Below are 16,927 nucleotides of genomic sequence, written 5' to 3' on the forward strand. Positions count from 1 at the left end.
GGTAGGGTGTCACGTACCTGGAAAGAGATCAAGCTGAACAGGGGGCTACTCCTGCTCCACTTTTCTGACTACCCTGGAGGTAGAGACAGGAGGTGTGCGGGCACAGGGATGCAGATTTAGCACTGGAACTTGAGTGGGATGACCTGTAGATGATGGCCAGAACTGGCAGCAAGCAGACTGAGCAGTCTGGCGAGGCTTTAGCTGGAATTGGAAGGCAGAGCATGGTGTCCAGGTAGCAGACCCTGAATGGAGCCATTGGAAGATCAGGATTGTAGTCAGGGGTACAAGTCAGGGTCATACATGGAGGGTTAGGTATGGAGACATAGTTCAAAATCGGTAGATGCAGCGGAAACGGGTCACGAGCTGGGGTCAAACACAGGAGAGGCTGATGCCAGGTTCAAGGTGCCAAATCAGAAGTCAGGAGAGAGGTCAGGAACGTAAGCCTGAGTCAAACACAGGTTAGCAGAATCACAGGAACGGGCAAGAGGAACACAGGTAACAGCTGAAGACCAGTCCGCAATAGGTTCAGTACTGGCACTGATTTTATAGCCCATCTGGCACCAATAAGCAGGCGTGCACGAATGCCCACATTACACTGTTTACTTGCAAAGCTTCCAACGTTAACACGCGCATATTTCCGTGCACATGTCCGCGTGCACGACTTCCAGCATGCACGTGCCCACCATTCAAGGCATGTTTGCCTGCAATTTTGAGGACAGGACCACATGGCATAGTGCGCATGTGCTCGTAGCAGCCTCTTGGTGAGTACCTTACAGGGGGTAAGGGGTTGGTATGCAGTGGCATTACAGGTGAAGTGAGCATGTACATTTCATGGTTACTAAAGGTAAAATAAGATACCAAAGGAAATACAGTAATGTAGACATATTGTTATATAAAACATTGGTGGTGTAGCCTTATTCAGATAAAAAAAATAATCCCCAAACTAAAAATCTAAAGGCAGTAGAGTTTTTGTGCAGTTGATTTGAAGTCAAATAGGATGTTCACTTTGCAAGGAAATATTCCCTTAGTTTAGTAAATGATGTGAAGCTGACTTCCATCATCCAAACATGTACAGGCAATAATACTGTTTTTTTTCTTTGCACATGCATGGGTCTTCTTGCAGATTGAATCTTCACTGTATTCACCAAGTTAAAAGGAAACTTCCCTTGCAAAGTGAACAGCCTATTTGCTTTTAGTAAATCAACCTCTGTGAGTCATCCAGCACATCCAGGACAATAGAACTGGGTCAAGTCTGTTTTGGTTGGATGTTACCAGGGTCTCCATTGTCATACCCTGTTTAAGGTACTATTTACCTATTCTGAAAGGGGGAGAGCTGGATTCCTTCCAGTGTCAAGATATTACTATAATAGCAGTTAGGAGACAATGCTCTTCTTAATTTTGTGTTAAGGCCCTGTTATCAACGACAAAAGAGCAACTTGTGTGGAGGCTCGGATATTAGAAATGCATTTTTTTGTTTATAAATAAACGTGTCTTTTTTGTTCTAGATATTGGCCTCAAAAAGTGAGTCTCAACAGAAGCATTTGCTACAGAGGGCACCGGAGTATTGTCCTTCATCTATGGTAATTAATCTTTAAATGTCTAGTTTAATTGCTACATAAATAGATGTTTTATTACAGATATTTGTTGGTTACAAATGGCTACTTAGGATTCGATTTCTCTGTTAAAGTGATATTGTAGTCAAAAGTTTTTCAAGCTAATTCAAATGCTGATTAAATCACCCACAATGGATACTGCTACTTGATGTTTCAAAGTTCTAGTTTCCTGCAGAATCAGTTGGTCCCCTGAGTGCTTGCCCTGATGTCCTGTTTTAAGGTGGCTCCTTTCCCTTGCAGGGTCCTATGTAGCCACCCTTGTGTGTACTAGGAAGCTGTGTGTGTCTACACAAACATGCAGCAAGAGCAAGGAAAGACACTCCCCTCCTTCGCCCGCCATACCCTTCACCTCCGCTGCTGGCTATCCTAGGCTCCGCTGTTCTCTGTGTGGGCCTGGGACCAGCACTGTGGGTCTCTGCTGCTTTATTGGAGGGATATCAGCACGCTTTTAGTGGCTGATCTCCCCTCCGATCACTGAAGGCAGAAGTGGTGTAAATGACATCACTTTTGGTTTCAAGTTGTCATTTCTCCGGGCTGCTGTAGCTAGAGAAGAAGCTGGTTAAGCAGTTATCTGCTTCATCAGTTTCTTTGGGGTCCCTAGGTGACATTAGGGGTCTAATGGACTCACCTCAAAAAGCGTTGAGGTGAGATTTCACGGGCACATGCCATTTTTTGGCTTGACATGTTTGGTGTCTATTTACACAATTTGACCAAAGAAATGTAGCAGAATACATTTTGGCTTAAATGTAGAAGGCAAGATTACTTATTTGCAATGTTTCATACCATGAAGTAGGGAAAACTGTTTTTTTTTTCTTTATATAGTAGAAAATAAAAACCCCAGTGGTGATTAAATACCACCAAAAGAAAGCTCTATCTGTTAAAAAAAATTATATAATATCAATTTCAGTACGATGTTGCAGGACTGAATAAATGTCAAAGTACTTAAGCGCTGAATACTGAAAAATGGCCTGGACAGGAAGGGGGGTGGTTAAAAATTTTAGGTGAATTTCACATGGATCATGTGTTGTTGAAGTGATTAGTTTTTTTATGGCAAGAGGCTTGAGAAACTAATTTTGGCTGTGTTTGTAAAGTTATTGTTGCAGTCGCATTCTCATTTCTCTTGGATCCTATCGGCTATAGAGTGGGATATTTTGCTTTGTTATTCTACTGTTTGCCCTCTAAAACGGACATTATATGTTTGGTTCTATGTTATTTTTCCTGAGCTGTAAGTTTTACAAAAATACCTCTCATAAAGGCTTTATGAGAGTTCCAGAGTATAAATTAGTCATTAACAGAGTTTTTATTTATAGATATGAATTCTTCTGCAGGGTAAGTGAGTGCCCTAATAGTAGGGATGCACTGAAATGGCTTTTCGGGAAACATCCGTTTAGACCCCTGATATTTCCCTCTTAAAATAGGAAAAAAGATTGAGGACACAGTCCTCAGTCTTTTTTTCTGCAGCCCCAGCACTCAATGAACAGGAAGTTCTCTGTACAGAGGCTTCCTGTTCATTCACAGTCTGGAGATAGTAATTTACTACCAACCCAGTCATGAATGGACAGGAAGCCACTGTACTGAGCTGCTTCCTGTTTATTCACAAATATTAAATTGTAAATATTTACTAAGTCCCCAAAAAATTAACAGGAAGTGATGTATAGCACTTCATGTTTATTCATAATTTGGGACATTGTAATCACTATGTCCTCAGTTATTTACAAACACTGAGCGATCAGTGTTTGTGCTCCGCTCTCCATCCTGACTGCTCCACCCCCTCCCCCCTGTCACCGGAGCCAAGCTCTTATCCCCACACCTCCCCACTCGGTCTCCTGACAGATCTCTTCTTCCTCCCTGCACTGCACCACTCGGCCTCCTGACAGCTACTCTCTTTCCTGCTGGGCACCAGTAGCTGGATCCGTTCTGTGTCCCCACCGATCCCCACTGTGTGTAATATAAAAAGCATCTGTGAATATGGATCATTTCATAACTGCAATTCATGAATTTGAGAGTAGTGCACAACATATGTTATACCTCAGATTATTCATTGTCATTATTGTCATTTTGTTTTCAGACAGATATTTGGAATTGCATGAATTCATCTTTACCTGGTAAGATGAAAATTTACCTTTTTTTGTAGTTGTATAGATGTTGATCTTACAGTTTATTTTTATTATACAAAAGTTCAAGCAAACAAAAACAAAAAAAAACACTGTTGAAATACATATACAGTATGTGAAGTGTTTTTCCTGATAAAGAAATTGTAATTCTGTTCAGTCGTGTGATTCTGCCTGCCTTGCCAGACAGCATACTCAGGTCCTTGACATCCCTGCAAACTGCACAGCTTTGAAAGAAGAAGCATTAGGAGAGTAAAATATAGTCTTTTCAATATTTTGAGCAGGCGTGTGACACTGCAGCTGTCACACGCTAGCTCTATATATCAAGAACTGAGCAATCACAAACTGCTGATCGCTCAGCTCAATGGTCTTCTACCTGCAGAGTGGTTACTATCCCTTCTCTCTATTCCTTCAACGCCGATTGGCGGGACAGACAAGGGAGAAAGTGGGCACAGCTGGCACAGCTTTAGAGAGGCAGAACCAGCTGTCAATATTGTCGTGATCCTTCCCGGCTGCAGCGCAACTCTGCGGGCAGTAGTCCACTATATGCTGAGTTTGGGTCACAGGAGTACATTAGTAAACTAAAGCCAAAAAAAGTTTTGGCTTTAGTTCTCTTTTTTGCAATACAGCCTGGTTAGGATCGACCATAGCCTTGGACATTGAAAGAACAGCAGCACATCAGGCTAGTAATCTGATCAAGTAATCTCTCTTCTCTCCCAGTAAGAATTTTCACAGCATTAGATTTTGACCCTCCTTTTAGATTCCATCAGTGTAGGTGGGTAATATCACGACTGATTTAGGTACATATGCTAGTTATATAACCTAATAAATGCATAACTAGGTTGAAAAGTGGTTCTTTATATTCATTGACAGAAGTTCAGTATTAATGTGTAGAGATAAGCCGAACACCCCCGTGTTCGGTTCGTATTCGAACACTCGAACGGCCGAAAAGTTCAAATACGAACTTGAACGCAATGCAAGTCTATGGGGGTAGAACATTGAAAATCAAATGTCCCCATTTTCAAGCCTTAAATGCATTTATTGGCAATAAAAAGTGTATGGGGATCCGGGTAGTGCCCCGAATGACAGGAATCAATGAAATAAAAAAAAACAAAAAACGTTTTTAACCACTTCCCGGCCGGCCGTTGTAAAAAAAACGGCCGGCCAGGAGCTCTCTAGATCTGAGCGGGCATCTTTAGACGTCCGCTCAGCCACGCCCCCTGTTTTAAAAAACAGGCAGCGATGCCTGTTAACATACAAGCTTGTGTGAGGTCCCGCTACGTCCATGGAGACCCCTAATGTCTCCATAAAGAGTACCTGTCACTTCTTTTGCTATCACATAAGGGGGTTTCTTAGCCCCCTTATGGGATAGCAATAAAGTTAAGGGGAAAAAAATAGGAAAAAAAAAATTAAGTTTCCCCCCAAAAAATGTAAAGTTACACATAAAAAAGAATTAAAAAAAACATTAAGTCCCCCACCATACATACAAACAGGCGTTGGGTGCGCATACGTGCAAAAACGACAATTGCGCCCATTACGCCGCACATGTTACATATTGTCGCGAACGTCGGAATGAGAGCAATAATTTTAGGGCTATCAATCACTGATAACACTAAACTGATGGGCGGTAAAAGCTTTTAAAGCTTCGCCTATGGTGAATTTTGGGAATGGTCATTTTTTTTGCGATTTCGCTGGTGCTCGCAATTTTAAAGATTGACATGTTTGGTGTCTATTTACCCGACGTGACCCCGTCTTTTATATTTTACCAAAAAATATGGGTAATAATCATTGTTTCCTAATATAATGAAAAAATTAATTTTTTTCCCAAAATTTTCAATAATTTTTCCTTAATATAGTAAAAACTAAAAACCCCAGTGGTGATTAAATACCACCAAAAGAACGCGCTATCTATCCCCAAAAAATTGTATAAAATTAATTTCAGTACAGTGTTGCATGACGGAATAAATGTCATTCAAAGTACCACAGTGCTGAATCCTGAAAAATGGCCTGGCCAGGAAGGGGGCCTAAACACCTGGTCTTGAAGTGGTTAAAGCAACAGTGATTTTTACATGATTTACAGGTACAGGCAGCAAAAAGTGACATTTAAAAAGAAAAAAAATTCAATTTCAATTGACGGTAATTGGTTTTCCTTTAATCTATTAAACAACTGCTTGGGGCGACAGCCTGTATGAAGAGGACACATTTTAGGACACTCGGAACAAGTTTAGTGATTTCTTGGATAACTTATGGTGCCTCTTTTGCAGGCTTTGGATGAAAGTAACAACAGGTGCTTTAAAATTGGGCCTTTGGTGCCAGCTAGTGCCTTCACACTGTAACCCTCCAGAGGTATTCCGGAAGAGTGCAGGGTTGGACCCTGCGGTCAAATATTGAAATGGTATGCATCCGGTACACCAGTCAGTGCACCCAAATATAGGGCCTTTGGTGCCAGATAGTGCCTTCACACCGTAACCCTCCAGGAGGTATTCCAGAAGAGTGCAGGGTTGGACCATGCGGTTAAATATTGACACTGTATGCATCCGTTACACCGGTCAGTGCACCAAATATTGGGCCTTTGGTGCCAGCTAGTGCCTTCACACCGTAACCCTCCAGAGGTATTCCGGAAGAGTGCAGGGTTGGACCCTGCGGTTAAATATTTAAATGGTATGCTTCCGGTACACCGGTCAGTGCACCCAAATATTGGGCCTTTGGTGCCAGCTAGTGCCTTCACACCGTAACCCTCCAGAGGTATTCCGGAAGAGTGCAGGGTTGGACCCTGCGGTCAAATATTGAAATGGTATACACCTGTCACATGCAAGTGCGGAAAAATTGTGTCTTAGTCGGTGGTGCACGACACAGAGAATCTAAGTTGAAGAATGCATAATAATCTCCCACCAGCGTAGGCAGCCTAGGAAACCTTCCGAATGCAGAGATCTCCGATCTATTCAGTAACATCAGCATCAGGGGAGTGATAGCTGCTGCTTATCCAGGACTGATTAATTTTTATAAATGTCAGCCGGTCTACTGAGTCTGTGGACAGACACACTCTATTGTCTGTGACAAAACCTCCAGCAGCACTGAACGTCCTTTCAGAAAGCATGCTGGATGAAGGGCAGCCCAGTAGCTCCATGGCATATTGGCTAAGTTCCTGCCAGTGATCCAATCTCAGCACCCAGCGGATCATCCGCTTGAAAGCTATCCAGGTCTGCCCTTGCCCCTAGGTAGTCCTGCACCATATGGTGAAGACGTTGGCGATGGGTGCCTAAATGTAACATCCCTCGGCGTCGTGGATTAAAAAAATTGTGGAAGGCATCAGTCAAGCTGTGATCCTCTGACCAACCGCAGCCTCAGAAGCACCACTTTCATCACTTGGTAACCTACCAGTGCCTGGAAAGGTGTTACACAAGTTTCGCTTTAGAGCATCCTCCAGATATTTCATCCTGTGCTCCCTCTGTGAGAGACACAGGTACTCGTTTTAGACATCCGAGCATTTGCACGAGTACGAGTACTCATGCAAATACTCGGTATCGCGGCCGATACCGATGCTTGTATCGGTATCGGTGCATCCCTAGTTTCCAGTGACACAAAACCCTCCCTTGAAGCATGTCTTATGTCATCCTCACCTTCAATGCCCCCGCAGCTGTCATAATCCTCATCCTCTTCCTCCTGTCTGATTTGCGGACCCGCAGGAATGCTGTCTGCGTAAAAAAGTGCCTGCAGACTTTCCTGGTCTGCCTGAGAAGCTCTGCCAGCCCTGGGTACCTAGTTAGGAAACGCTGTACCACCAAATTTAGCACGTGTTCCAGACATGGAACATGCGTCAACTTACCCAGGTGTAGGGCGGAGAGAAGGTTGCTGCCATTATCACCGACAACCATTCCCGGCTCAAGCTGGCATGGTGTTAACTACCTCTGGGCCTGCCCCTGCAGAGCTTACAGAATCTCTGCCCTGGTGTAGCTCCTGTCCCCTAAGCAAACCAGCTCAAGCACAGCATGACATCTTTTAGCTTGAGCCGTTGCGTAGCCCCTGGCCGCTTCGGGTGAACTGCCGCTTCGCCGGATACATTTGCAGAGGAGGATGAAGAGGAGGGCTGGAGCAGACAGACCTCATATCAGCAGCTTTCTGGAGGCATGGTGGATGAGCAAGCTCCAGTACAGAGTCCCGTCCTGGATCCCTCCCAGCTGCTAGCAGAGTTACCCGACCACGTGTCGGCAGTAATGTGGACCTTGCTGCTGACTGCCTTTTCCAACGAGGCCAAAACATTGCCTTCCACATGCTGGTAGAGTGCTGGAATGGCCTTCCGTGAAAAGTAATGTCGCTTTGGTACCTGCCACTGTGGCACAGCACATTCAGCAAAGTCACGGAAGGGGGCAGAGTCCACCAGATGGAAAGGCAGCAGCTGTAACGCAAGTAATTTGGCCAAGCTGGCATTTAGACACTGTGCATGTGGATGGGTGGGACAATATTTTTTCTACCGTTGCAGCAGCTGGGGCAGCGAAATTTGACTGTGAAAATCTGCAGCTGTTGGGCCGCTGGCAGATTCAAAGGAAGGACCTGGTAAACCCATTACTACAACATCATCCCTGTCAGTGGAGGTTGTGGACATGGCTTGAGATATAGTGGGGGTAGAGACAGATGAGGACCGATGGAAAGTGTTGTACCAACGGGATGCGTGGCAGGTGGTCATATGTCTCTTCAAACACATGGTACCCAAGAGGCTGATGTGTTTTGCCACGCTTGATCCTCTTGAGACAAAGCTTGCAAATAGCAATGCTGCGGTCTGCTGCACATGACGTGAAAAACTCCCAGACAGCAGAGTTCCTAGACGTGTGCTGCGAGACAACAGCGCCCTTCACCTGTGCAGCTCTGCCTTCTGATGCAATGGACTGGCTATGGTTGCTTGTAGAGGACATTGTGCCTCGTTGGGGTTGTGCCTCCTCCTCACTTTCCTCCTCTGTTCGATCAGGCACCCAAGTGACATCAGTGACCTCATCATCGTCATCACCTCCTATGTCCTCGTCACTGGAGCCAACCTGGCAGAATGCTGCAGCTGGGGGAACATGAGTGCCAGTTCGTTGTGCGTCACTGGCACCCCCTCCCTGTACGCTGATGGTGCTCCTTCCTCAACCTCAGAGCCTACATCAGAGCACTGGAAGTGCTGCGCATCCTCAAGCAGCATGTCACTGATGGTGTGGTGAAACAATTCAGCTGACTCTCCGTGCATGATGGTGAGGCTACAGCAGGAGTAGCTGTGGACATGGAGGCTGAATAAGACGCTTTGGCAGGTAAGGTGGACTGAGAACCACTACAAGCCTGGGTGGCAGAGGATGAGGAGGATGAGGATGGCCTGGTTATCCAATCCACCAACTCCTCTGTATGTTGATGCTGCATAAGACGGCCAGCACCAGATAGAAGGGAGAAGCGTGCCCTGCCAGCAGAGGATGTACCACGACCACGGCCTGCGGACACGACCACGGCCTGCGGACACAGAGGCTGCTTGCCCTCTTATCTCTGGATGGGAGCGTCTGCCTGTCTTTTTTGGTCTTTCTGACATGATGTGTACAGCAAAAGATTTCAATTATCGACTGTCAGAATAGACTATTCTGATCGACTGCTATAATAGATCAGTATGAGAGACTGCTATAGCACAGAACTCTAAAATATGGAACTCTGATATATACAACTCATATATACAGAAGTCTGATATATACAGAAGTCTGATATATACAGAAGTCTGATATATACAGAAGTCTGATATATACAGAAGTCTGATATATACAGAAGTCTGATATATACAGAAGTCTGATATATACAGAAGTCTGATATATACAGAAGTCTGATATACAGAACTCTAATAAATATATATAACTCTGCTATCACTCTGCTATAAATCTGCTATCACTATCTCAAATAGAACTCTCTCTGTTTAACTCCTGCAACACACTACATAGGGCGGCGGTGTCAGCAGCCTTATATAGTGTGCTGCAGGGACTTAGCTGTGAGCCATGATTGGGCAAAGTCATTATGACTTTGCCCAATCATGGCTCTAAATGTGTACTGAGCCCTGATTGGCACAGTCTTGCACCTGACCTGCGGTCGAAAAGACTGCGAACCGGACACTTGAACGGCCGATGTTCGAATCGAACTTATGTTCGATTCGAACCGGCAGCCAATCACTATTAATGTGTACTACTAGCTATATCCATCTACATTTAGTTGAAGAAGAAGTAGTAAAATACCTTTCTAATGTGAAATAAGAATGGTAAATCCTATAGTTATTCTAAAAGAAAAACTCAGGAAGTGAGAGCGAGGGCTAACACGTTCCTCCTTCTCACATCCTGGGCTATCAGCGCAGCAGCAGGTTTTAGCTGCCAATAGCCAAAAGTATGCGGTGAACATGTAGTGGTAAAATGTTACTGTTCTAATGACAGAAGACACCACTGTCGACAGTCCATGTCCACAAAGGCAACGTGTGGGTGAAGATCTGCGATTTTGTTCATGCCAGCATGGAAGAGAACAATGGGCAGTACTATTTTAATTGGGCAGGGACTTCCTGCCTGTCAGTTTATGAAACTGTAATGATCTTGTTTAACTGAATTTACCAACTGTTTACCAATACATAATACGCACTATACACAAACATTCCCACTCTGTTATATGTCACAGCAATTTTGTCATAACTTATCAATACAACCTTTATTGTATTAGTTCACAGTGAATTTATCTATTAATAACTGCAAATATTTATTCCAAATAGGTGCCTCTAAAAAGTCAGATGGATGGGTTGGACTTGGTTGCTGTGAATTAGCAATAGCAGCAGAGTGCCGCAGAGCGTGCAAACAGGTAAAATGCCTTTTAAACAACTCTTCTTTTTGGTATGCTTTATGTGCAATATAAACATTGCAAAGTAAACATAACTAGATAGCATGTTTGTGGTATGTGAATTCGAGTGGCTACTTAGCAATATGTTTGCAGTTATCAGACTACTTCTGAACTACTTTGATATAATAGTCGAAGGAGGCTTGACTACCTGCTGATAAATCTCTCTTGAAGTTGTCCCCAATGATCAGATGGACTACATATACACCACTTTTGGTATAGGGCAAGAATTGCTGCATATCCTATCTTGTAATAGAACACTACAATTGTGTGCATGATTATGCCCTCATAAATTAATCTCTCTAATTGGTATCTTCCCCTTGCTGGCCAAAACACCACAGAACCTCACTCACTAGCAAGTATTGGTTTAGGGAGAGAGTGACTCCATAGGAAAGTAGTTTCTTAGTAATCCTGTTGCTGAGAAGTTGTCACCAGCAACAGGATCATTAGTGTGACATGGCTCTGAGGTAGGGATGCACCGAAATTACATTTTAAGACCAAAACTGAAAATAAAAATGTTATCAAACCGAAACCGAAAATGGCCCGATTTCCCCCAACCTTTTTAAAATAATTTTTTTATTTTTATTATATCTATATTTTTTTATTTTACTGAAACCTGCTCTCCATCCTGACTCACCCATAACAGGAGGCCGATCGGGGCGGTGCCTGGGACAGCTGACAGCTCTCTCTTCCTTGCACCGCCCTGCCCCGCCCCGCTCGGACTCCTGAAAGCTTCTCTCCTTCCCGCTGGGTGTAGGCAGCTGGATCCTCTGTGTATCCTTGTTTCCCTGCTGACACAGGTGGGGAGAGCAGCATGCATCGGAGGGGACACAGACTGGCATCCAATGGGGTGAGAGAAGCTAAGGATGCACTGAATTTCCGGCCGCATTTTTGCCCGTTATGGTATCAGCATTTTGCCCATAGTACCATTGTCGGCCGAAATATTTTGGCAGCCAAAATTTTGGTGCATCCCTACTCTAAGGTATTTTATATTCTGCCAGGATACAGCGACACAATTTTTTCTAACAAATACAGCCTGAGACCTATGGCACCTAGCTAGACATTTACATTGTACCTATTGATTATATTTCTAACTGTTTGGTTATTTTTTGTATTTTACAGCCTAATGCATATTATGTTCTTAGGTTTTCTACAAAACTGGTTGTGTCTACTTTATATGTGGTTTTTTAAAATCTGTTTTGGTTTAATAGTCATTGTGCTTTATTTTATAACAAAATCATTGCTTTATGTCTATTGTTACCTATAGCTGTAACTTGACACTCATACATTTTTGTCTATATGTATACAGTATACTAAACCATGATAGCAAAATAATCAACTTTATTACCTACTTTGGTTTAAATTGTCTTCCAAAGGGCTTAGTTGAAACTGTTCATATTTTGCTTATTGCTATGTGAAAAGTTAGATTTTTTTTTTAGACTCGGCTCATTCACACATTCAATGTATCAACGCGTTGTCATGCATTATAGAGCACTGCATTGAGGCAGCCCAGTGTTTTTTAATGAATACTGCACTAAATATGCAAAATGCTGGATTTTTTAAAATGTACTTTGCTAAAAAGCAGAAGAATAATTGTAACCAGTAAACCCATGGAATCGAGCAGATTTTGAAACCTTTCATGAAGGCAACAGTAGATGTTTCCAAAGCATTTGCATGTTCAATATATCTAAGCCCAATTTTTTTATTGCTTTGGTGACAACTGTACATTTTTGGTTCTCCCATCACAGGACAAATAGAGAGGTTTAGTGTCCCCAGTAAGGCTGGGTTCACACGTAGGCGTATCGAATATGCGCGTTTATCGCAATCATTGGTTTTCACATGTTGAGCGTTTTACAGAGCGTAGGAACGCGCTGTAAAACGCCCAGGTGTGAACCAGGCCTTAGGGATACAGACTGCAATAAAAATCTACTTTTACAAATGTTAATGAGATTGTCTCTCACTTTTGTTTAGTGCTTTCAAGCAATTTTGCACACGTGGAACTTTGATTCTGGACTGACTTTTTTTGGGGGGGGGGCAGTGTTGTTGTGAGCAGCCTCATAAGAGCTACTACTTAGTCCGTTATAACATATTGATGACCTGTATCCGGCACCTTGTTTCAACCTCAAGCCTTTGATATCTGACATGACAGGGTTTTAACACTGCTACGCTATCGACAAAAAAAAAATTTGGCCTGTAGATCCATTTTAATAAAACATAATAATTAATACTCTTGTCAAAGTGTATTACTTCACTGCCCCGCTTTAGCATATCAGACCTGTCACAAAGATGGAGAACATATAATAATCATTTTTTTCAAAAACTTTGCTTGTTTCTTTCTTTTTTTTTTTTTTTAGCAAAATATTTTCTTGTATTGTATATTGTATTATATTCTACCATTTTCCGTTCATAGTAAAGTAGCTTGCTTCATAGTTATAGTTGTATAGCTATTTACACAAAAATTAAACATTTTAATATTGCTTATGTGATAGATTTCTTGTGAAATAGAGTTGTAATTATATTAGCATGCAGCAGAATGTGAGCTTGTCTTTTTATTTTTATTTAGGCATCTTCAACAAATGACATTTTAAAAACCTGCAAAAAACAACACGAGGTATGAATTTATTGATATCTAATAGCAGTGTTTTAAAAAAGGCATCAGATTAATTTAATTACTAGTACACACATAATTATCAGTAAATTCCAGTTATTTTTAAAAACATTTACAATCACCCATGGAACAACTATTCTCCCAGACTCCACTATGCTATCTCCCGTGGATGCCCCTCTCCGATATACGAGTCCAGCTGGCAGACCCCCTTATAGGTCCGACACTGAAGGCCTTCCAATCAGTAACAGGTCTGCTGGGCCAGAGTCTGGGGGTATCCAGAATGTCCCCAGTGTTAGATCATCCTGTTTGCCCTCTGAATAGAGGAGACAACCACTTCAAGAAATTGAGGCATATGGGGAAATGCAGGTTAGGCGATTTTTTGATCAATGGCCGTCTGTGCTCCCGAGATAAACTTACCGCGTTTGTTGCACCACCGGATCCCTGGAGATCGATGCAACTCCGCCACTTTCTGGCGAGCATGGTCCCTGGATCCACAATCCCTCCGCCACTTACGTTGTTCGACCGATTGTGTCTTGAGAAAACCCCCTCTAATCATTCTCTATCCAGGGTTTACAAGCTACTCATAACTCCTGCTGACTCATATGTGCCTCCATTTCTTCTTAAATGGGAGCAAGACCTGCAGCTATCTCTATGAATGGAACAAAGAGCAGACATATTTCTCTCACAAAGCCTCCATTGCTTGCAAAACGCAGGAAGCTAAATTCCCTCCCCCTTCTCCACTATGCTCTTCCCCCTCTGAGCTGCCCCCCCTTTTTTTTATCTTTTCTTTTTTCTCTCTTTCTCTATAAACCTCTTTATGTTCTTTGGAAACGTCAAGTTGATCATTAGATTGTTCCCTAAGACACCAGAGACAGAAAAATCCACTTGCATAGCAGAAGTGGTTAACCTTTGTTAAATATATCTTATTTTCTTCTGTGATCATTGTATCATTCCCTGTTCAGACAAAGAGCAGCTCTGTTTCTGTTTGCACTTGACCTATTGGACTTTAACACTGTGGCTGCATTGTTATTACAGATGTTGTACTTCTGCTGCTTGTGATTAAAGTAAAGAATTTCTTAAAAACATTTACAATCATCATCCATTCCCACAGAACAAAAAAGCAGCAAGTTATAGAAATTATATATGTTCTACATAGTGAAAGAAAAACTTACAAATGTTAAGGCTTACTCAGAAAAACAAAGAAGAAAAATCATTAAATTGGTCCTCTGACTTGGTTTGGATTGGTTGGATTGATCCCAATGGTCTCTACACTTTCTCTTTGCTGTAAAATGACACTAAACTCAGGAGTTAAATCATAAAAATGCTAGTACCCCAACTATTAAGAAAAAAGTAGCTTATTTGTGTATTATTCGGCTGTATATCCTCAAATCATCTCTGAACTTGTGCTTACACTGTTCTTCCTTCTGGAGGGTGGTTACTTTTGTTCCCCATGGTCTCTGTGTGCGTTGTAAAGTATCAACTGTTCTAAGCTCGCTCCCCTAATGGACTACAATCTCAATGCACACTAGCAAACTAAATGTGAGATTGTAGTCCATCCCAGGAGCAAACTTGGAGAGGTGGCTACTTTGCAACACACACAGGGACCATGGAGATTAAAAGCAGCCACCTTTCAGAAGGAAGGACAGTGCTAGCACAAATTCAGAGATGATTTGAGGATCTACAGCTGAGTGATGCATAATTAAGTAGACATGTGCGATTTGTTTCGTTCCAAATTAAAACTCGGCCAAATTATCAGAATTTCGGCCATTCAGATGCATCCAAACTTCTGAATGAAAAACGAACGAATCCAAATGTAACCAAATTTCTTTACGATTGTCATTCGGAATGATCCTGTCACGGTCTGAGGACCGGGGCACAAGAGAAGGTAGGCTCCAGGGCTTATGGATTAGATTGAAGTAGTGACCTTAAAGGGTGCCTTGGATGCAGATCACAAAGAACACAGGGAGTAGGTGTCTGTGGGTTAGCGGAGGCGCACTAAAGGCACAGAATCTAAGAAGGGCCAGGTCTTCCACAGAGCCTCCAATGGTGACGATGATTGCGCTGCCGAACATCTTTTCAGGTTGCAGCCCTCTAGCACATCCGTACAAACACAGGAGACTAATTGCAGGACCGAGGTTTAGGATTAAAAGACAGGCCGGGGTGAAGCAAGTATACACAATGGAGGTCAGGAGTACAGGATCTGGAAGTACACAAAGGAAGTAGTCCATACATTAAAGTAATGGGAGCGCTGGCAAACAGCAGAGGACATGTGATGGAAGGACACTCAGGAGAAGTAGGTTGAATGTACAAGCAGCCACAGGAGCGGAGCTGAGAATCACGAGTAATCACAGGTGCTAAAGTTCACTGAAGCTGGTGAAACAATCCACTTGTTGAAAGTGCAGAATCACAGAGAACAGTGATGTGGGTAAGTAAAGGTTTGCAGGGATCACAGGTGCTTGAGTTCACTGAAGCTGGTGAAAACAATCCACTTGCTGGAAGTGCAGGATCACAGAGAGCAGTAATCACAGGTACAAGAGTTCACTGAAGCTGGTGAAAACAATCCACTTGCTGGAAGTGTAGAATCACAGAGCGCAGTAGTCACAGTTACATGAGTGCACTGAAGCTGGTTAGAAACAATCCACTTTCTGGAAGAGCAGGATCACAAAGAGTATTAATCACAGGTACAAAAAGTTTGCAAGGATACAAATAAACAAGTTCAAAGTAACAGAGGATCCGGCTATAGTGTAAAGACATGTTACTCGACTCCTGAGCAACAAGTGAGCTGGTCTTTTAAAAGAAAGGTTCAGAGTGGATTGGAAGAAAGCCGAACAGGAGGCAAAACCTTGGCGCCGCATCATCACACAGGAAAGTGTGACAGAACTTTATGTTGTTTAACATCAAAATAAAAAAAATTAAATAAAAAAAGGAGCTCTCTCCCCAATTGATACCAGACCCTTCAGGTATGGTAGGAATGTTATGGGGGAACCCCCAAGGTCAAAAAAGTGGGTTTCCCCTCAAAAGTTTCACCATACCCTTTAAGTCTTGTAGGAATTTTAGGGGAACCCCAATGCCAAAAAAACAAAAGAAAATTGTGTGGGGTTCCCCTGAAATTTTTTTCCAGACCCTTAATCGAGCAGCAGCCTGGCATACCAGGCCACATGCCCTCAGCATGGGGACAGTGCTTTGCCAGCACCTTGTAGGTCGGCTTTCACTTTCTCACCTCCCCGCTGGGACAAAGAGCAGCACCCAGCAGGGAGGAAAGAAAGCAGGGAGAGGTCCCACTGTATCGGCACTGTTCGAGTTATCCCTGGAACGACCGACAAGCGCAGACTCCTGTCTCTCAGGCTGTCAGAATATGTATACAGAGCGTGTTGGTAACTATTTAAACCGGCACGATTGTACAGCTTCTGAGAAGATACGCTATTAGCGTAGCGGGGAAGCCGGCTGCGCATTATGCATTGCTCCCGCTACGCTAATAGCGTATCTTCTCAGAAGCTGCACACAGCGCGCCGGTTTAAATAGTAACCGGCACGCTCTGTATGCATATTCTGACAGCGTGAGAGACGGGACGCTGTGCTTGTCGGTGGATCGGATCAGGTGATTATTAAAAAAATTTAAAAAACTATTTTATGTTCCCGGGACATTTAAAAATGTCCCGGGAACATAAAATAATAAAACATTTAAAAATGTCCGGGGTTTTATTTGAAAAATGTCACTTT

The 16,927-nt window shown here is 43.0% G+C and overlaps 1 long non-coding RNA gene across 1 annotated transcript; it reads left to right on the top strand.

The window, feature by feature from the left end:
• Positions 1-1,503: 1,503 nt before the first annotated feature.
• On the top strand, positions 1,504-13,209 carry LOC108802052. The gene is made up of 4 exons (XR_001942194.1): positions 1,504-1,580; positions 3,682-3,718; positions 10,479-10,564; positions 13,164-13,209. It is a non-coding gene; the product is annotated as an uncharacterized LOC108802052 (long non-coding RNA).
• The last annotated feature ends 3,718 nt before the right edge of the window (positions 13,210-16,927 follow it).

This window comes from Nanorana parkeri, unplaced genomic scaffold, assembly GCF_000935625.1.
Source record: "Nanorana parkeri isolate BGI_ZX_2015 unplaced genomic scaffold, ASM93562v1 scaffold2630, whole genome shotgun sequence".
Taxonomy (NCBI): domain Eukaryota; kingdom Metazoa; phylum Chordata; class Amphibia; order Anura; family Dicroglossidae; genus Nanorana; species Nanorana parkeri.